Source organism: Phoenix dactylifera, chromosome 1 (assembly GCF_009389715.1).
Source record: "Phoenix dactylifera cultivar Barhee BC4 chromosome 1, palm_55x_up_171113_PBpolish2nd_filt_p, whole genome shotgun sequence".
Lineage (NCBI taxonomy): Eukaryota > Viridiplantae > Streptophyta > Magnoliopsida > Arecales > Arecaceae > Phoenix > Phoenix dactylifera.
The window spans coordinates 18,064,737-18,084,073 of NC_052392.1; the positions used below are offsets into that span (position 1 = coordinate 18,064,737).

General features: G+C 36.3%; 1 pseudogene; it reads left to right on the forward strand.

The window, feature by feature from the left end:
* The first annotated feature begins 5,759 nt into the window (after nucleotides 1-5,759).
* Nucleotides 5,760-19,113, forward strand: LOC120104004 (annotated as a pseudogene).
* The last annotated feature ends 224 nt before the right edge of the window (nucleotides 19,114-19,337 follow it).

The window sequence follows — 19,337 nt, forward strand, 5'->3', positions numbered from 1 at the left end:
CAGTGTCAGAACATATTTGTAGTTTTAATAATTGTGTGATGGTGTTATTAATACTGGTTAGCTGACTTGTAGCTTTAATCATTGTGTAATGGTGGCATTTTATCACCTTAGTCCATAGCTCAATATTTACGGTATCCAACTAGTAGCAAGAAAAGGATCGCATATCCGTCTCTTTCAAGTGTGCTGTCACCTGTGACTTGGTCAAGCTTTTACAAATTTTCAGCTGGAACAAACGGTAGAATTCTGCCAGCAGCCAAGTCTTTCCAAAACTGGTGGGCCACTTTATTATTGCATGATACCAGCATCTTGCTTGCGCTTGGACATGCGAGTCCAGTGATTTGGACATTGCCAGTTCCAACAGAAGAGAAAAGAGATGGAGTATATACCTGAGTTCAGAAATCCATTAAAACCATTGAAGAGATGTTACTTGCCGTGCTTAATCGGGCTCAGGATTGAAAAATTAAATTTCCCAGCTTTTAGAAAAAAAACTTCTCATAGTTAACCAATCAGCTGGATGATTAGCTTCTTGTAGAGCACCAAACAGGAGCAGGTCCTCCATGGCATTTCTTGTTTTAATGATTATGTTCACCATGTTCAAGTTGTCCGGCACAGTCTGATTATGTGACTCTAGTGGAATTTCATCAAAGCCTTCTACTCAGAGATAGTGAGGCTTTGTGCAGATCTAAGACAATAGCATTTGGCCATACAATAGAAGAGCACAAGAGAAGCTTGGTAGGAGCATGGCTTGCAGATCAAAGTGCAGTACGAAGCCGTCCTCACCAGAATCCCAAGTAAAATACGTGTGGGGCTGCTGGTTCTATTGTGTACTTGACCACTATGCATGCCAAGCTATTTGTAGCGACTTCACTTGTTGTGGGATGGGTTCTCGAATTTAGTCCCACATCGCCGGATAGCGGAAAGGTCTGTGCCTTATAATGAGGAGGCTAAAACCTTTCCTCTCGAGGCGCCCTTTGGGGCAAAATCGTGAGGGGAGGGCTGGTGGCTCCTGTCAAAAAAGGGGCAGTACCTACGCGGACCCCCGCAGGCTACGATCCACGAACCTCCCAGAGCGGGCAATACCTCGGGAGGGACGCAGTCGCTTTCTCTGTCCAGGTGGTGGGGGCTAGGCGAAACCCCGCAACATCACTGTTCTTTGCAGTTTGGCCAACACTAACACCTTATAGTCAGTGGTCATGTTCCAGTATATGGCATGATGTTGGCATGGTAGAGATAGTTAAATGAGCGAACTATATGTGTTCTTCTATAGGCTTCTAGCTGCCCAATTCCAGATAAATTGAAAGTGCATGCATGCAATTGAAATATATATGTTTTTGCTGAAATGGAATTACAATATAAAACCTTAAAAATAATCTAAGATAATGCCTAAAATTTTCGTTCATTTTCAATTTATTATACTTAAACTTGGATAGATTTCCGTTTGTTAAAGTGGCTATTGCCCAACAATCCAGCATGCACAAGAGGTTCCATGTCGGGATAGAAAAATTCTAATATTTTTTATTTGAAAATTGGGATGATTGGTGGTCCCCCATGGTTGTTTTTTTTTGAAAAAGCGTGATAAAACAACCCATGATCTCCTGGTTTCTGAGTGCTTTGTCTTTTTATTTCCCTTTCCGATTTTGATTTAGGTGCTATAAATATGACCGTAAACAAATTAGATTTGGGTCAGATCCGTGCTGTATCTACATCCAAACTTGATAAAAGAAATCGAGTTCAAATCCATCAAAATAAGCAAGCTCCAAACTAACATTCAAACTCAATTAATAATCAGTTTCGAGTATTTAAGATGTTAAATTTAGTACATGATTTTAATGGACCAATTAGCGGGGGACTAATAATTTCCAAAACCAAAAGGACTCTTTATCATAATAGTTTGGGATACATTACAATATGCATGAAAGGAGCATGATATTGAAAGTCAATTATTAGTTTTAAAAAAAAATTCGATCACTTTTAGAATAAAATTGATTTTTTTAATGTTTAGTTTGATTGAAATATATCAAAATCTAAATGTTGGTTGGGATTTTGGAACTAAAATATCAATGAGTGAGAGTTAAAGAAAGGTTGCACAAGAAATAAAAACTGTAAATCCAAATATGGAGAAAATGGATTAACACAAATCATGTAGCTAATTTTCTTTATACTTCTATTTTTACATATATTACACATGTATCCTTTGATTTTTAGTATGGGATATCAGGATTTTGAATTTGAATATGTGCTGAGAAATTAGATCCTGTATAGAATCCGAATTCGATCCAAGAAAGCTATCAAAAGCTTAATTTGGAATTTTGGATCCATACTTAATTATTTCAAAATAATCAAACCGGGTTACTGAGTTTTTGGGTATCATTTATGCATCTGAGTATGGTTCATGAAAACAAGATCAATGGTGCACAAATGGACTAAGCTATAGCAGCTTGGATCATATCATAATATATTATTCATTTTTTTTGCTTTTGAAAAGTCTTAACAGTTTGTCTGTGTCAAACATGACAAAGTATATGGAGCATTTATGCTTCTTTTTCTAGTTTTCCTTTTCTTTAGCAATATTTTGAATGAATGGTTTATATGTGCAACTTATAAATTTTTCATAATATTTTCATCTTTCTGCCGGCCAATTCCTTTTTGTAACAATCGAATTTGAAACGCTATATGCTCGAGTCAAAAAGAAAAAGAGAAAGAAAAAGAAAAAAGAAGCAGCCTCTAACCATTTGGATAGCTTCCTTGGGTCACCACTCGTTCTCATCTTTAGCAACCACGTACACAATAAGATTTAAAGGGCACGTCATTCTTCTTCTTCTTGTTCTTCTTAGTTAGTCTGTCCGTAACATTAAAATAAAAAATAAAAAAAAGCATTTGAGGGCTTTTTGGTAGATGTCACTGCAGCTCGAGAGGGAATGACGGCAGCCACCACCGTTTCTTAAGCCCCCGAATTTTGCAAGAGGGTTATTTAACAACGGTCGTTGCGTGGGTTTTGGGAGATGACATGGAAGTTCTGATGAACATCCATACCTGCATGCATGATCTCCGTCATATTATTTCTAGCCTCCCGTCCTTCCATACCTCTCACGTTTGCAGAGAAGGGAACGAGCTGGCTGGCCATCTTGCCAATTTGGCAGTCTCCCTCAATTCACTGTCTACCTGATAATCTTGTAACTTGCTCCAACTTGCAAATAATGGTGTTATCGGAACCTAGGGCATGTTTGGTTGGGAGAGTTAGGCTCTAAAATAGAAATGAAACTGAGTGACTCCTATTCTAACAGTTTAGTTGGAGAGTCTTATTTCTATTCCGATTTCAGAAAGAATGAGAATTTCTCGATCTCTCAAAATTCAATCCAGAGTCTCACCTATTATTTAAATCTATTTTGATTTCGATTCCAAACACGTTGAAGAATGTAATCATTCTGATTTCTATTTCAATCTGTATAGATTATGAACTGGATTTCGAATTTTCGATTCTGGTTGTAGGCCAAACACAATCTTATTTCTATAGCTGCAGCTAGGGGACCCCTCCGACATTAGCAAGAAATAAAAAAATAGAAGCATCACATCAAATACAGTCTTTGTGATGAAGAAGAATGGTTACAAAGGCAGATCCGTCACCCCTCCTCTGCTCCATCTTCTATCATTATTTCAAAGTCGAAGATTTGAATCTCTCTCTAGAATTTCAAGGTGATGAATTTAATAGCAGCCAGAAATATGGATGATAACATAGGCAAGGTGATTGACTCAGGGAACCTTGAATACAATCTCAGATGATGATGCCTTGATATCCATTTGGACTGAATTTATGATTAAAAATTATATAATCAAGTGCACTCTCGCATCCTTCCATATCCACTTGGATTAAATCATGTTAAGATATGTGTAATTGTTAATGTATGATTACTAGATCTCGATAAATGATAAATAAATCCAGATCTTGACTACAATGCAGTGTAAAATATTTTTTGGACCAGAGATGCGGTGGAAGACAGAAGCTGCTTTTGAAGCTAAAGGCTGCAGTTATGCTTGCCTCTTCGGCAGCAAATAATAACACTTTTCTATTTTTTTTCTTTATTTATTTTATAGATAAAATTAATCTACTACTTTTGAACTTGAAAAGCAATATTATTTCCAGTTTCGACACTTGACGAACATTGCCAAGATCCCTGCGTGTGACTTGCAAAAGAGGACACAGGTGCCTGCGAGAAATAAAAAGAGACAACTATAAACACCACAACCTTAACCACATCTACCCACCAAAATAATAAGAGGGTAACTTCAGCATTTCTCATGCGGAGACCCATGGTTTGGATTGGCCAAGATGGAAACACATGATGGAATGTGGATCCCTAGTTCCTCCCGCATAACTCATGTAACTGTTATATCATAAGTAGAGATAAAAGTGGATCAGATAATATCCGTCTGGATCTACTTTTGTATCCGAATCTATCTGGATATAGATGGAAATTTGAGTATCCGACTAATATCCTTATTCGTATCCCTATCCGTCAAACAAAAATATATATGAATATGGACAGACAGCTATCTGAATATCTAATTTTATTTGTAATCCTATTTAATTTTATATAACAATTAAAAAGTTTTTTAAAAAATAATTGACCATGATATTAACATGATTTATAATCCATTTAGTAATATCTTTGATTTTATGGCCATAAAGTTTAATTATCTGATTTATATTTGTATTTATATCCATACTCTCAATATCCGATTTGTATCCACATGCGCTTAAAATAAATATAGATATGAATCTTTACATCCGACTAATATCTATATCCATATTTGTATTCGCCAAACAAAACAAATATCAATATGGATACTAGTATCTGATCCGATTTCAGCCCTAACTACAAGCCCTCCATAAAGTCCGAACAAAGTTCCAAATAAGAATTTTTCCAAGAATCATATGCAAGGCTGCATTCGGTTTTAGGAATTAAAAAATGAACATTCTTCAGACATCTGGAATTATTCCAGAAGGTAATACTTTTTTCATTTCGCGCATAATGGACTACATTTTTGTCTATTAAAAAAATTGCAAGTAGGTAGTTCCTTATCTCTAACGCATGCAAATTTCTTTTCTTATGCTCATTTTTTGATGGTTGCTCGACAGGTAGATCACTTGTTTTATTCGAGGATGAATGCGGTCTAGAAAAAAAAACCCAAATTTACTGTCCTTTAAGAAGCTCAAACCAAAATTGGGTTCTTATGAAAAATTTCATCACTCAAATATATTTTTTTGAAAAGCTGATGCATGAACATATGATATCTGAAAAAGTATTTTTACATATTTGATTGACAATGAAAAATAACATATTCCAGAATAATTTATATTTTATCAAACATCTACTTTTTTTTTTTTAAATTTATATAAAATACTTACTATACTCTTAATTAAAAAAATATTTTATTTATTTTATCTAAAAATAGAAGTATATTTTTCTTAAAAAAAACCCTATTTCTTAGCCGGTAAGAATTTAATTTTTCCATTATCTTAATAAATATTTTTTTATAAAATATAAAAATATTATTTTAATTTTTTTAAAAAATTAACCAAATATAAGATATTTTTCTTCTTTTTTTTTTGGTTGGCTACGTTGTGTTTCCGCTTTCTCGCACCACTAGGAGTACAATTTATTCGTCGATTCTTGGTCCACATTCCCTTTGTTTCCGTTATATATCCACCTACGGCTATAAGGATCGTAGCATGGTAATTATATATATACGTTAAGCCGCCTCCTCCGGGTAAAATTTTTCTTATTGGAGGGAGAGCGAGCGAGCCAGCCGAACGACTGCTTCCGCCGTGCGAAAAAAGCGGAGGAGAGAGACCGCGACATAGAGAACCATAAGAACAAGAGAGAAGAAAAGAAAAAAAGGCTTCCCGATTTTTTGAAATCTCCGCCCTCAAATCCGCTCTCTGTATTTGATCTCGTCTCTCCTACTACCCTAACGGATGCCTCGAGAGTTGACGGATCGCTCTCCCCGCTAGCTTCTCTCGATTCCACTCCAGATCTTCTTGTCCGATGATCTCCACCGCTGTGGCAGCTTCCAAGGTAATCGATCTCCTTCTCTTTGCCCTTGCCCATTGCTTTTTCTTTTTGGTTCTTTATTCCTGTGTTTGTTTTTTCCTGCGGATTCAGTCTGGATTCTGATGTGATTGGCGCTTCAAGTCGATCCGGAGAGCGTAAAGATCAGTTCTTGTGGTTCTTTTTGCGGGAAAGTTAACTTGGATTGGATTTGTGGGGTTCTTGCTCGGCTTGTTGTTTGGGGGTTGGTATCTGGTTGTTGGGAGCTGGAAAGGAGGGAGCTTTGGGGGGTTTTGAGAGGTTTCTTTCACGTTACGCTGGGTGGGTGTTCGTGGAATGTTGGTTTGATCTCTTGGTGCCTTTCTTGCATTGCATTTGAAATTTTAGGTTTGGCAGCTGGAAATGTTTATCAGAAGGGATTTTACTCTTTAGAAAGAAATAGAAAGGAATTTCTTGGCTCGGAGTTTTGGTCCGACGGTTTGGGTTGGAGTTGACTTCTCAAGGGTTTTGCAGACTCTCAAGAACCTCTTATAGAAAAAGATTCATCTAGAGAGGAGAAGAACTCCGAAAAAGAATTGTAACGGACTAGTATGATTTCTTATGGGGTTATTTTCTCTTTTCCAGTGGACTAAAGATAACAGACTTGCTACCTATGTTTCATAAGGAGTTGCAACCTCCTGTAGGAGGAGGAATTATATGGACACTAACTATTTGTTTGATGGGATAGCTTTTTCTCCCTCATGTTTTGCTATCTTTTTCTCACTTTTTTACTAGCTTCCTCATAATAGAAAAATGCAGTTTTCCAGAGCTCTGATCAGTGAGACATGTTCTCTTTTCATTTTTGCAGTAAATTTATAATTAATCAATAACACACGCTGCATTGGTGCTACTCTGTAGATTCTGCATAATGTTCTGTATTTTGGTGTCTGATGGTTAAAGCTGATGAGATTAGAAGGAATGATGATGTTCAGGTTGTTGTCATGAGGAGAACAAATGAAGATACCTCAGGCGTGGCAGCTATGCATTGGGGATCAATATAAAATGCCGGCCCCGCGCCACAGACCCACCTCAAGAAGGCCTCTCTGGATAATTGTTTTAATATCTCTTGTTTGCGTCTTATTGATAGGGGCCTATATCTATCCAGCTCGGCATTATCCAGAGTGCTATTTCTTTGCTTCTAGTGTTTGCGCTCCTTTTAAGGACTGGTATCCTGCTATGCCTGCTCGGATACTTACTGATGATGAGATGGTTTCTCGTGTTGTCATTAAAGACATCCTTTCAATGCCATTGGTTCCATCAAAGAATCCCAAAATTGCTTTCATGTTCTTGACACCAGGATCCTTGCCCTTTGAAAGGCTGTGGGAGAAATTCTTCCTGGTAAGGCTCTAAATTTGACTATATTTATGTTTAGGCCCTTTTCCCCATGCTATAATGCTTGCATTTATTATTTGTTTGTGTGTTTTCATATTCAATTCAGAGGGATGGACAGAACTATTACAGGCATTTCCTCAGGTTGCTTAGAATTTTGTCATAAAGTGGAAATGGCTTCTACTTGTTCGAATGTATGAAACATACAAAACAGACATAAAAAACATATAACAGTCCGTTGATGCAGTGGTTGTCTGTACATTAAGAAGATTACCTTCTGTATAAGGATATTAATTAAAAAAAATGGCCTGATGTCACCATCATGAATCACAACTCTGAAAAGAAAATTGCCAGAACTCTTTGTTAGTTGACCTCTTTCCTTCATATATGAATGAAGCCTCATGTCCAAATGCTGGAGATTTGGTGCTTCGTCTGAACCCTGAAGGAGGTGCCTTGAAGGACTTGTTCATGCTTGGAATTGGTTAACCTAGTAGAAGGAATTAGGATCTTATCCAATTTGCACATTGTAGGACTGAACACAAAACCCATTCTTCAAGTGAAGATCTTAGAGCTTTCATTTATCTCTGGAAACTTGGGAAAAGCCTCAAGTGCTCTCTCTTGTACCTCATCGCCTACAAAAATCTGATCATGCACTGGTGAAAATTTCAAAGCAAAGCTTCACTCCTCCGTGCACGGTAGATCTTTTAGCAAAAGGAAGAAAAGGGTATGGAGTTATTCATCTAAAAATCTTGTCATCTGATACATAAAATGGTAATATGGAGAGTAATATATAAAATATATCAGGATCAATAGTTTTCTATGCCCAAAACTACCTACTACAGGAAGTATCTGCATGAGACAATGTCTTGATCCAGACCAGGTCATTTCTCTGTAGGTGGCTAATTGCAGTTATAGTAGTCAGAATAAAATGAACTGAAAGAATATCCTCCAATAATACAATTTGTAACGGGATATATGTGCTTTTTATATATTTAAGTTATCTGTTTTCCAGGGCAATGAGGGAAGATTCTCCATCTACATACATGCATCAAGGGAAAAGCCAGAACATGCGAGTCCCTTATTTATTGGTCGAGACATTCGAAGTGAAAAGGTACTCCAACCCCTCTATTTTCTGATATTCTTGTATAAGTTTTTCACCACATGTTCTGCTTGCTTCTTTCAACTAAACACATGCATTGTACACATGCAAACATGAGGAAAAGAATGTGAGGGGAAGGAAGAATTATCTTTCTGTCTCTAGGAATTGGTATCCCAATGAGAAAGGAAAAAAAAAGATCAGCATGGATACCATTTGTTGCTTGTATCATATATGAACCATGGAAAGTTAATCAGTTGCATGGTATGCCATACCTTACCAAACTGGACGGTATGGAGCATATCGTACCATACTGGTTTGGCACCGGTACATAGTACGGAGGCGCATGGACGCTCGGTATGTCGAACGGCCTCGTACCGTACCGTACTGACACTATGATAGCGTGGCACCAGTACGGAACCCAGTACCGAGATGACCTATCTTGCTCAGTTATTTATGTCAGTGTATGAATGCATTTGACTAAGAAGTTAGCAAGTTACATTAATGGCTAAAAACTCTTTTTGCAGTGTGGCGTGCAAACTTTAGGTGTCAGGGCAAGTATGTCATGTTAGTAGACTGTAGATAAAAAGCTTTATTTATATATAGGTGTTGTAATCATATATTTTATGATGCTTTTTGCAGCCTAAACCGTAAAATTGAAAAAACAAGCAATACAATTGCACTGTTCCAGGTTGCACATTTCACTTACTGGTGTTATCCAAGATTTTGTGCTTTATCATGGTATCCAAGCTGATAGGTATAAATATCATGACATTGTGCAACTTTAAGCATGAAGTTAAGAAGGCATTTCACTTGTGTACTTGTATTCCTTCTTGACGCATCAATTTGATACATACCAAGTTCTCTCTAAACATTGAATATTATTTATGTGCTTCTCTTATTATTTCTCCTCTAAAAGGACCCTTTTATTCACTTCTTATAAAAAGCCATCTGTTCCCTCTGAATGTCATAGTTTCTTCTTTTCATTTTCACTCTTCCTGTCTACTTTGCTTTCCCACTCTCTTTTAGTTTTACTGTTGATCCATCTTAGAACAATTTATGAAGATGTATGTCAATATAATAAGGTAGGTTATGTTAACAAATTACCTATTGTATTGGCTAACAGATCTCAAGTAATTAGCTGGTGTTAACGATATTTGCTTGTGGCTGAGGCATTGGTATATTATATGGGTGGCCTCATCTTGGTAGGCCCTCATGAAGAAATCTGCTAGCTGTTCGACAAACAAGATGGAAGGAAATGATGAAGTGCTAGGATAATAGTTACAGAAAAACTATCATAGATCATAATATACTCGTTAAGAGAATAGGTATGCTATGCAAAACATTATATTCTACAAGCAATCTGAATAAAACTTCAATTATCACAATTAAATGTTATGTTATGAGTACAGTGCCCTAATTAGATGATTGTTATGATTGCATGGGCCATTGCATGTTACCGAGCATTGACACTAGAAAGAGTCAGAGATAATTTTTCACCTTTTTCTTGTTGAGTAGATGATAGTCTTTTAGGAAGACGCATATGTAGCGATATGATGTTAATCAATAGGATCACCAATAGAATTAGTGAAGGCCAAACCTTTAACAGGGAGGCATTAAAGAAGAGGAGGGTGTAGGTAGAGCCTCCTGAGATATTATATATTGTGGAAGCCGCATGATGGATACAGAGAGTTGGCTTGCCAAATGAGCAAATGAGCAGCATATCTGTTTGTCTGGAAGAGATATGATACCGTGGATTAGGCCATATAACTAATTAAGGATATTCAGTGTAATTAGGGAGGGTTTGATTTCAGCGGAGCAAGGCTTTAGGTGAAATTCCAGTGGGCGTCATTAGTTTGTCTAGCAGTAAAACAGAAATGATGAGTAAATTAGGAATTAGGATTTCTCCTTAACAATGATTACCCTTTTATGGTCGGAAAGCCACCTAAATATTTAAGAAGTAGCAACCCAACTGTTCAATATCCTAGAGGACAACAATCAGCAGAATTGAGAATAATTAAGGAGCAGACAGCGGGGTTCTGAGAAGTCTATGAAATAAGTTAGCAATAGTACACTTCAGTGCAAAGGTAGAAGAGTCTATGGTTGCAACAGAGTAAAACAATATGATAGATCCTTTGGTTATGGGCTTCCTTAAAGAGGGATAAGTTTGGGTCTAATCAGGTCTTGTTAGCAGGTTTCTCTAACTTTAAAAATCTGCTTTCTTCTATTTTTAACAGTGAAAATAATTGTAGATCATGACTTGGATATTTTTGAGCAACGATACAGCTAGACTGGAAGGACCTTAATTTCCTTTTTTTGAGATCTTGAACTACATAAACATTTGGGACTTAAATGTTGAAGTCATATAAATTGATGCAATGCAACTACTAGTTGTAGCTGTCATATTAACTAGAATGGTTGTTTCATCAATTAATTGATTGAACTATTTAATAATTAATTTGTGAACTTTGCTTTATATTCTCATTTAAAACTAGTGTTGGAATAAGCACTTGTACATATAGGTGGTGTGGGGGACGATTTCTATGGTTGATGCAGAGAAGAGACTATTGGCAAATGCACTCCAGGACACTGATAATCAGCGTTTTGTATTGCTTTCTGACAGGTGATTGAATAAATCTTTCATTGCTGTGGTTCTTTTTTTTCATGCATTTATCAGTACATTGAATGCTAATTTTTCTTATATGACAGTTGTGTTCCACTACGTGATTTTGATTATGTGTATAATTATCTGATGGGAACAAACGTCAGCTTTATTGACTGGTAAGAGCATTAAAACTTTTGCATTTTAACCTGTTTTAATTTCATTCAGTGGGATGTTTTGAATTTTGTTTACTGAAATTCGGACGATTTCTCTTACAAATTCATGATGACCACTCTACCAAGCACTTCTGTGTTTTTACCACTTCAATAAATAATCTTTTCTTGTTGCTGCATAATCTTAACGTGGTTATTGAGGATGGCGATCTCCAATTCTTGTTCGAAATTGTCTCTATTGTCAGCTTTCAGGATCCTGGCCCACATGGAAATGGAAGGTACTCTAAGCATATGTTGCCTGAGGTTGAAGAAAGGGACTTTAGAAAGGGTGCACAGGTAAACTTAATTTATATTTGGTCATAAAGATTTTATTCATTGAAAATGAAAGATCAGTGTGCCCAAATGGCTTAAAGATGCAACAAAGTGATGAACCTAATCAACTAACCAAAAAGAGGAATGTAAACAAAAAAAGAAACCACCGATATTTTATGCAAGTATTTCCAATTCAGCAACTGTTATACCTGTTGAAGCCTATTAATGAGGCCATAAGTTCTGTTAATCAATCCATTTTTGACAGTAATGAGTGTAACTTTGTTTAGGTTTTTATGTTTAATCAATGAAAATGCTCCTTTTTATGCATCTTATACGATCTGCCATAAATGTTGCAGTATCTAAGAATATATCAAGGGAGAATGAGATACCAATTACTGAGTTGACCAAGATTATGCAAATCGCAATGATGTGAGACTAGAAAAGTAACTCCTGAAATAAAAAATGTTTCTCCAAATATATTGTAATGATGCTGGCAATTGCTTCCTTAAAGAAATTATAACTAACATGGACAATTTCGCCACGGCTTAAGCCATCCACTCTTTGCATGTGGTTTCTGACATGGCAAGAAGGGTGAAGAAGGATCTGATCACTGTGATTACACTTCGAAGTTCAACACATAATTGAAACAAACTGGATTGAAGAACCCTTCGTTTGATGAAGTTATTTCCAAGAAATTTTTTATTTTTATGTCAAAAGGCTGCCTTCGTACAATGTATTAGAAGTGTATATAGGACCTGACCCCTAACCTTATTCCGGGCATTAAAACCAATACAACATTATACTCAAAACAGGACTTTGTAATAAGGAAACATGCTACAATTATTCACTGCAAATATGGAAACCTTGCCAAAATTTGACACTATCTCCAATGGAAAATTTATAAGAAATAAAATCAAATATTTTCTTGTCAAAGTCTTTGCCTATGAATCCAATGGCTCTTGAGAAGCTTGGCATGGTCGAACTGGTCATAGTACTTGCTAGCCGCACCTTGTGTTACATCAGTTTCCATTGCCTCCTTAACTCAAGCATAATGTTGGACTTATGGCAGGCTGCATTCTAAATTGTGTTGCGGAGCATTCCTTTTCCACTTAACTTTATTATTTGTCAACTGTTTATTAGCATATATGTGCTATACACATGCTTAAGTTTATATATAGTTTATATATTATATGTGAATGTATATAAGTATAAATACATCAAGTTGGGCTATATTGTATCCTACTTTTTTCAAATATTGTATCTACCAAGTCAGCCAAACTGCTAGATTTTTGTCAAAAGAGAATTTCTTGAAAGAAATGTAAATATTTGCAACTACCTTTAACAATAATGACACATTTGCAAATATATGAGCTTGCTCTAACATCTATTCTCAGTTTGAAAATGCTTCACTCTTCTCTCTCTCTCTCTCTCTCTCTCTCTCTCTGCTTTTTGCTCAGTTAAGTTACTAGCGAACTTCTTTCTGTTAGTGGACTCTTGCATGATAAGATCTTATGAGTCTAATTTTGTCCAGAGGTAATTAAGACAGCATGTTCAAAAAAAAAGGGGAACCTAGCACCTGATCCTTTCTTTGAGTTCCATTTTTTGTGTAGTCCTAACTTAGCATTTATGTTAGCCCTTGCGAAGCACATGAATAATCTGGCCTCATGGGCCATATAGAAGACAAAAGTTCGGACTTTGGACAATTTTGGTAGTGGTGTTTTTAGTTCTGGATTTTGGGTGTTCTCATAAATAAATAAATAAAGAGGCAATTTGCTATTATTGGAAGATGTAAACCTTTACACTTGGCACTTAGCATTCTTCCTTGGGCAAGATGATTGGTAATATCTGAAGTAACTGACTGCAGCCTTGGTTATTGGTATTGGTAGAAGTGGGAAGTGGAATGTCTCAGAGTATCTCATATCTGCTTTCACTGAAGCTAATCCAATCCTTATTAGCTGATTGTGTATCATGTGGAGCATCATATTTCTTCATTTAGGAGTGAAAGGTGGCCACATAGTGCTGCCTTCTATTTTAAAGAAGTGGTGCTTTCTGCGATCATAAATGATTGAAGTAGACATTGGAATGAGCATAATCATGGGCTAAATCTATTTGACCAAGGATCCCTCCTTCATGTGATATAAGGACAAGATGCTTGAGCATCTTATTAGATGTTTAAAATTTACTTGCTAAGGGGCACTTTTGGTAAATTAGTTTATTTTTGTTTCTCCAGCAGTATTGATGTTTGGCATACAGAATAAAGTTTGTATTGGACTTATGCTATTTGTTGTCATGATGATTAGCTAAGCAAGATTCATAAGGTGGCCACAAATAGTCAAACAATGCATTGTTTGCTTGCTAATCATGGTTTCTGTTAGCGACCCTAGTGTTATCAATACATCATTGTTTTTTATCTCTACTTTGTGTTTTCAACTTTCTGCCTCCTCTCTTCAAGTATGTAGGATATTATCAGTTATGGGAGTTTGAGATCCACTTTGCTTTGGCATGCCAAAACTTCTATATAACAAAATTTTTACCAGTTGTGCTTTACTGTCTTAATCAATGGACATTGTCCTATTTAGACATCTTTGGGAATTTTGTAGTCTTTAGTTGTAGAAGAAGTTTTTTCATTCCCTAGCAGATGGAGGTTGTATTCAAGCTTGCTGAAGTTTTCTACACATATTCTATATGCTAAAAGTTAATTTGCTCTGGAGCAGTTGTTTCTTAGTTGATACACTGTGATTGAGGTGTTTCTTTTTTAGCCAAATGTAGCTAGGATCCTCTACTTGTTTCTTATAATACAACCTAAAGCATCAAACATAAACACAATATAAGACATTTTTAGCAAAAGAATCAGTCCAGACTACAAACCCACCATTGCAGCTCGATAGTTTGCAGACCAAGTGATTGATTGTTTACTTCACAATCAACTTTTCTTGGTTGCTGCCCCAAAAATTAAACACTTTCATTGTTGGATGCTTAAGTTAGTTGTGTACTCAGAGCACAAGAAAAATAATGAGTAGAAGAAAGAAAAACATGGGACAATACTGTCCAGAAACTAACGATGCACCGAGAAAGAGAATGCATTTATAATTAAGTTATGCGCCCTCAAGATGCCGTTGTAGCTATTAACAATTTGCATATCCTACTGAATGAGTCTCTGTTCGGCTGAAAATGCTCATATTAATTTCTTTTGATACAAAATGATATATTATCTTTCTTATGCTTATGTTATTCTATCAATAACTTTGAAGATAGAATCGTTCTTGCTTTTTGTGTTGATGAAATCACACTTTAATTATGGAGGAGCTTTTATCTATATTATTGGTGTGACAAAATTATGTCTTATGCATATTGCAGTGGTTCTCAGTCAAGCGGCAACATGCTTTGTTAATTTTAGCAGACAGCCTTTACTACATGAAATTCAAGCGTTATTGCAAGGTAAATATTTTCTTCTTCAATTTTCTCTGTGTCAAATATCTAGCCAAGTGCCAATGCGGTAGGACCTAGGAGAAGAAGATCATCCAATAGCAACAGAAAATTGAGTTTGCACTGGTATTACTACATGACAGCTGGGCTTATCAGATTAGAGATATAATAAAGGTCCACTTAGATCAGTTTCTGACTAGGATCTTTAAGTTCATTCCAGTATATGCAACCTACTGCTTAGGTGTCTAGCTCCTCTAAGAGCATCTGAGACAAATTTTATTTTAATTTATTTTATGCACTCTTGATCTATATGGAAGGCTTTTGCTATCAATAAAACTTTAGAGAGCCGCCTTATTAATTCGAAGCAAGTACTATTTTTGCAACACAAGATCTATTGACAAACTTTCATCATGGTTTTGAAACTATTCTGTATGTTTATATGATACAAGTTACCCATGACATTCCCAATAAACAGCTAGTCCGAATTTACCAATTTCTTAGCCACCTTATAGGATGGTAGTAGCAGCAAATCATGACTTCCTACCAGATATTGCTTCACAAATCAAGGATTAGTTGGGATTTTTTCTGAGAGGCCAGTCTTTTTGCAGATTCTCCTCCAAGAGATAATGTCAGTAGATATGTGCCTTTTGTAGCCACCATGTTGCCTTGATTAGCATTATTGGTTGGAGCTCGGCTGTAATTTCCCATTCTTCTCATTCTTTTGTTAAATTTCTGCCACTTGTGAAAAGCAAAATGGTTCAGAAAACATGGGTGACTGTATGTAATGCAACCACTTGTTTGTAGGAGCATGCATATACTTTTATGTAATCTGTTAAGTTTGTGTCATGTTCCTTTTGGGTCCCATCGGGACATCTACAACCATGCGATTGTAGTTCTTCACCCTTCTAAATATAAGATAAATCTTTGCCTGTAGAAATTTTTTTGGTGGATCATAGTTTAATGAAACATATACTGATATTCCATCTATTTTGTTTTTCACAGCCAAATATGGATGACGCAATTGCTATGCTGATGAGCATTACTTGCCAACCCTTTTCCATGTTAGCACATAAGACCATTTACAGTGTGGGCTTTGCTAAGTTCCTTTTGGAGAAAGCAGTTTAATATTGCTGCTAACTACATGAACTTATTATGCATTCTTAGATGGTTGATCCTTCTGGAATTGCCAATTGGTCAGCAACACATGTAGATTGGTCTGAAGGAAAGTGGCACCCAAAAGCGTATCGAGCTCGAGATGTTACTACGAACTCTGAAGAATATAACAGTGTGTTTTTTCCCCAGAAAAATGTTGCCCTTTTTCATCACAGGTTCAACTTGAATCTGAGGTTCACGGATTTTAATTTAATTCTTCTAATTTTGGATTCAATTGCAGGTCTATTGATGCGAGTTATCATGTTACAAGTGATGCAAAGGTAATGCTAGCAAATTTTGTTTCCTATATGTTTTTCTTACAGTTTTATTTTAACCAGCAAAAGGTCATTCTTTTCTTGCTCTGAAGGGTCTCTATAATTTATGGTGTGCATAAGAATTGTAGATCATAGTTCGCCACACCAGACCATACCACCCAGTATTGGCATACAATATTGTACCGGTGGTGAACCATACTTAGTACGGGGGTTGTACCGAGTGTTGGTATAACAAAACCGACCTGTACTGGCACTGTATCGACATGGTACTAGTATGGGTATCGAAACTGATATTGCGAAAGATGTTCAGTTAGGTAAGTAGTTGCATAATATTTGGAAGATGACATTCATGTTTTTAAATGGTTTTATTGTCCAGAGTTGCCTCTGCATGTGTATGTGCTTATAGACTGGCATCAGGCAACCAATTCTGTCTTCAAAATTCTGGACATGGATTCTCAGGGCAAGCTGCAGCCAAATGGTTGGGTCATAGCAGGCGAAAATGCTCGATCCACAGGGCTGTGTTGCTTAAACCATATAGATGGACTGTACAGCCCAAACAGTGTTGTGTTTTTTTTTGTGTGAGGTTCACGCAAATTGCCCATGTCATCTGACCTAGTAGGCAGCCCCTTACAAAAAATGTGTATGTGTGATGGGACATTCACGTGTACACTACCATTCAAAACTTTACATGGGCATTCTTTTTTTTTTTTTACTTTTGTCATTCTTGAATGGTAAACTATGTCCTCATACCCAGATGGATAGGAATGTATCATCACCTTTTTCATGATTGAAAACAGATAGATTTTTGATAAACTGAAATTTAGTTTACAGCATCCATATTTAAGGTACATGTGGATCGTCTTGTATTGATGTGATTTAAATCATGACCATCAAGCCTTTGTCCAATAAATTGTTGTCGACCTTCTAAATCCCTTTTTTGCTGATCATTCTTATTAGGGGATACCTCTTGTTTTGTTCCATGCTTTCCCAAATTCTCACAATTTTCATCTAGTAAATCTTTAGTCTCCTGCTAAGCATTCTAGACTCTTTGACAAAGATTCATAGGCCTCTCCCCCCTGGGGCCTCCTTGTTGCACATGTTGTGCACCTTGAATCAATTTTCAATCACTTTGTCCTCAAATCGTTGCAATTCCTACAGCTTCTATAAGCTAATCTTTCCACATTCTATTCTTGATACTTTTTCCATGCATCTATCTCATAATTCTTGATTTCTTCCGTTGGTCATTCTTGTTTGCTTGAAACCCCTCATCACCCAATTTTTGGGAAACCATAAAATGTTTTGAAGCCTATTCAATTCTTTCTTATTGACGAGATTACAAGCTATAATGTATTTTGATTTTTACTGGATGTTAGTGAGAAGTTTTTTTATTGTTCCCAATAAAGAATTTTGATTTTATTAGAAATCAAAATATAAATACTACAAAACAACTCCTGGAGAATCTGAATTTATCTTTTATTCATTACTTCCTTCAACAGTTGGATTATGCTAGAACATAGATAAGAAACACTGGGTAATATTCCGAAACACATCAAATATAATTGTGATACATATAAATGATCTTGACTTGGTACATTGATGAATCTAGTTTATATTAGGACATCTTGTTCCATGGGTTCGCTCTGTTCCCTTTGACTTAGTCCATGCTAAATCTTTTAACTGGTTGTAAGTGCTTGCTCATTATATAGTCTTCCATTTTCAGTGAAAGGCTGTGAAGCCACCTTATTTGCAAGGTAAGGAAGCAGGATGGAAGCTCAGACTACAACCCAAAAAATATTGACAGTATGTGAGAAACAGTCTAGGAAAGAGAATAAAAAATGGTTCCCAAGTTAAAACAACAAACAGCACCCTACCCTGCAAAAGAATTTTCAAAACAGGTAGCAAAAACCCCAGCTAACAAAAGCTGCACCCAGGCACCAAAACCACTAGATGGGGAAGAGGGTTGGAACTCATAAATTTGAGGATGATATATAAACACAAATACATCGATTATACACACATTTGAGTAAACATATTTGTATTGAGAAGGATTGCTACACATAAGCATATTCATATTTGACACTGCATTTGGTGTCCCTACTATTTCCAGCGTATGGATATTATACCATTTCTTGCAAACTCTTAGAAGAGGGTCAGTAACCCAAGCAACCTCACCATTGAATGCAGTGGAAAAATCTGTCACTGGCGCAATATAGCTTCTGAATCAATCTTACCGCAATTTCCTCACCACATGTTTGAACCTGCAATTCTTTTTGTGTTACCTCAAAGAGTTGCCAACCAAGTGGAGCTATCAGTTATTGGTACATCAGAGGAACTAAAGGACAAAATGGATTCTAGATCAAAATATGCATGTAAAAACGTGTGAAGATTAATAAGGTGCAATTTGTGTGTCCTTTTTATGCCAAGTGGATAATCTTTTATTTCCTGTTTTTCTTTTCCTGCAGAAAGTCGCAACATGGAGACCTTGTTTGTGGAATGGGCGAAAAGACCATGTTTATTTATTTGCCAGGAAATTTTATCCTGAAGCTCTGGATAATCTGATCCATTTATTCTCCAATTATACGGCCATATGAGTCATCCACATGGTTATCAGCCATTCTTTGGTAATGGATCTGCTTCTGACCTTTGTTGCTCACCTGTCATCCATATTTATAAGCATCCTGTAATTGATAAACCACGACATGCTGTCCAATGCATTCTGGTTCTGATTTGCGATATATGGGACGAAGGTTGTTGGTGCAATTGGGGTTAATTTAGTTCCTTGTCTCAGTGTAGGGCTGAAGTGGCTGTCTATTAATTGGTACAACTATGCCCTCTCTCAGGTAGTCTGTTTGTATATTTTCTAGCTTTGCTTAGTTTAGTTCT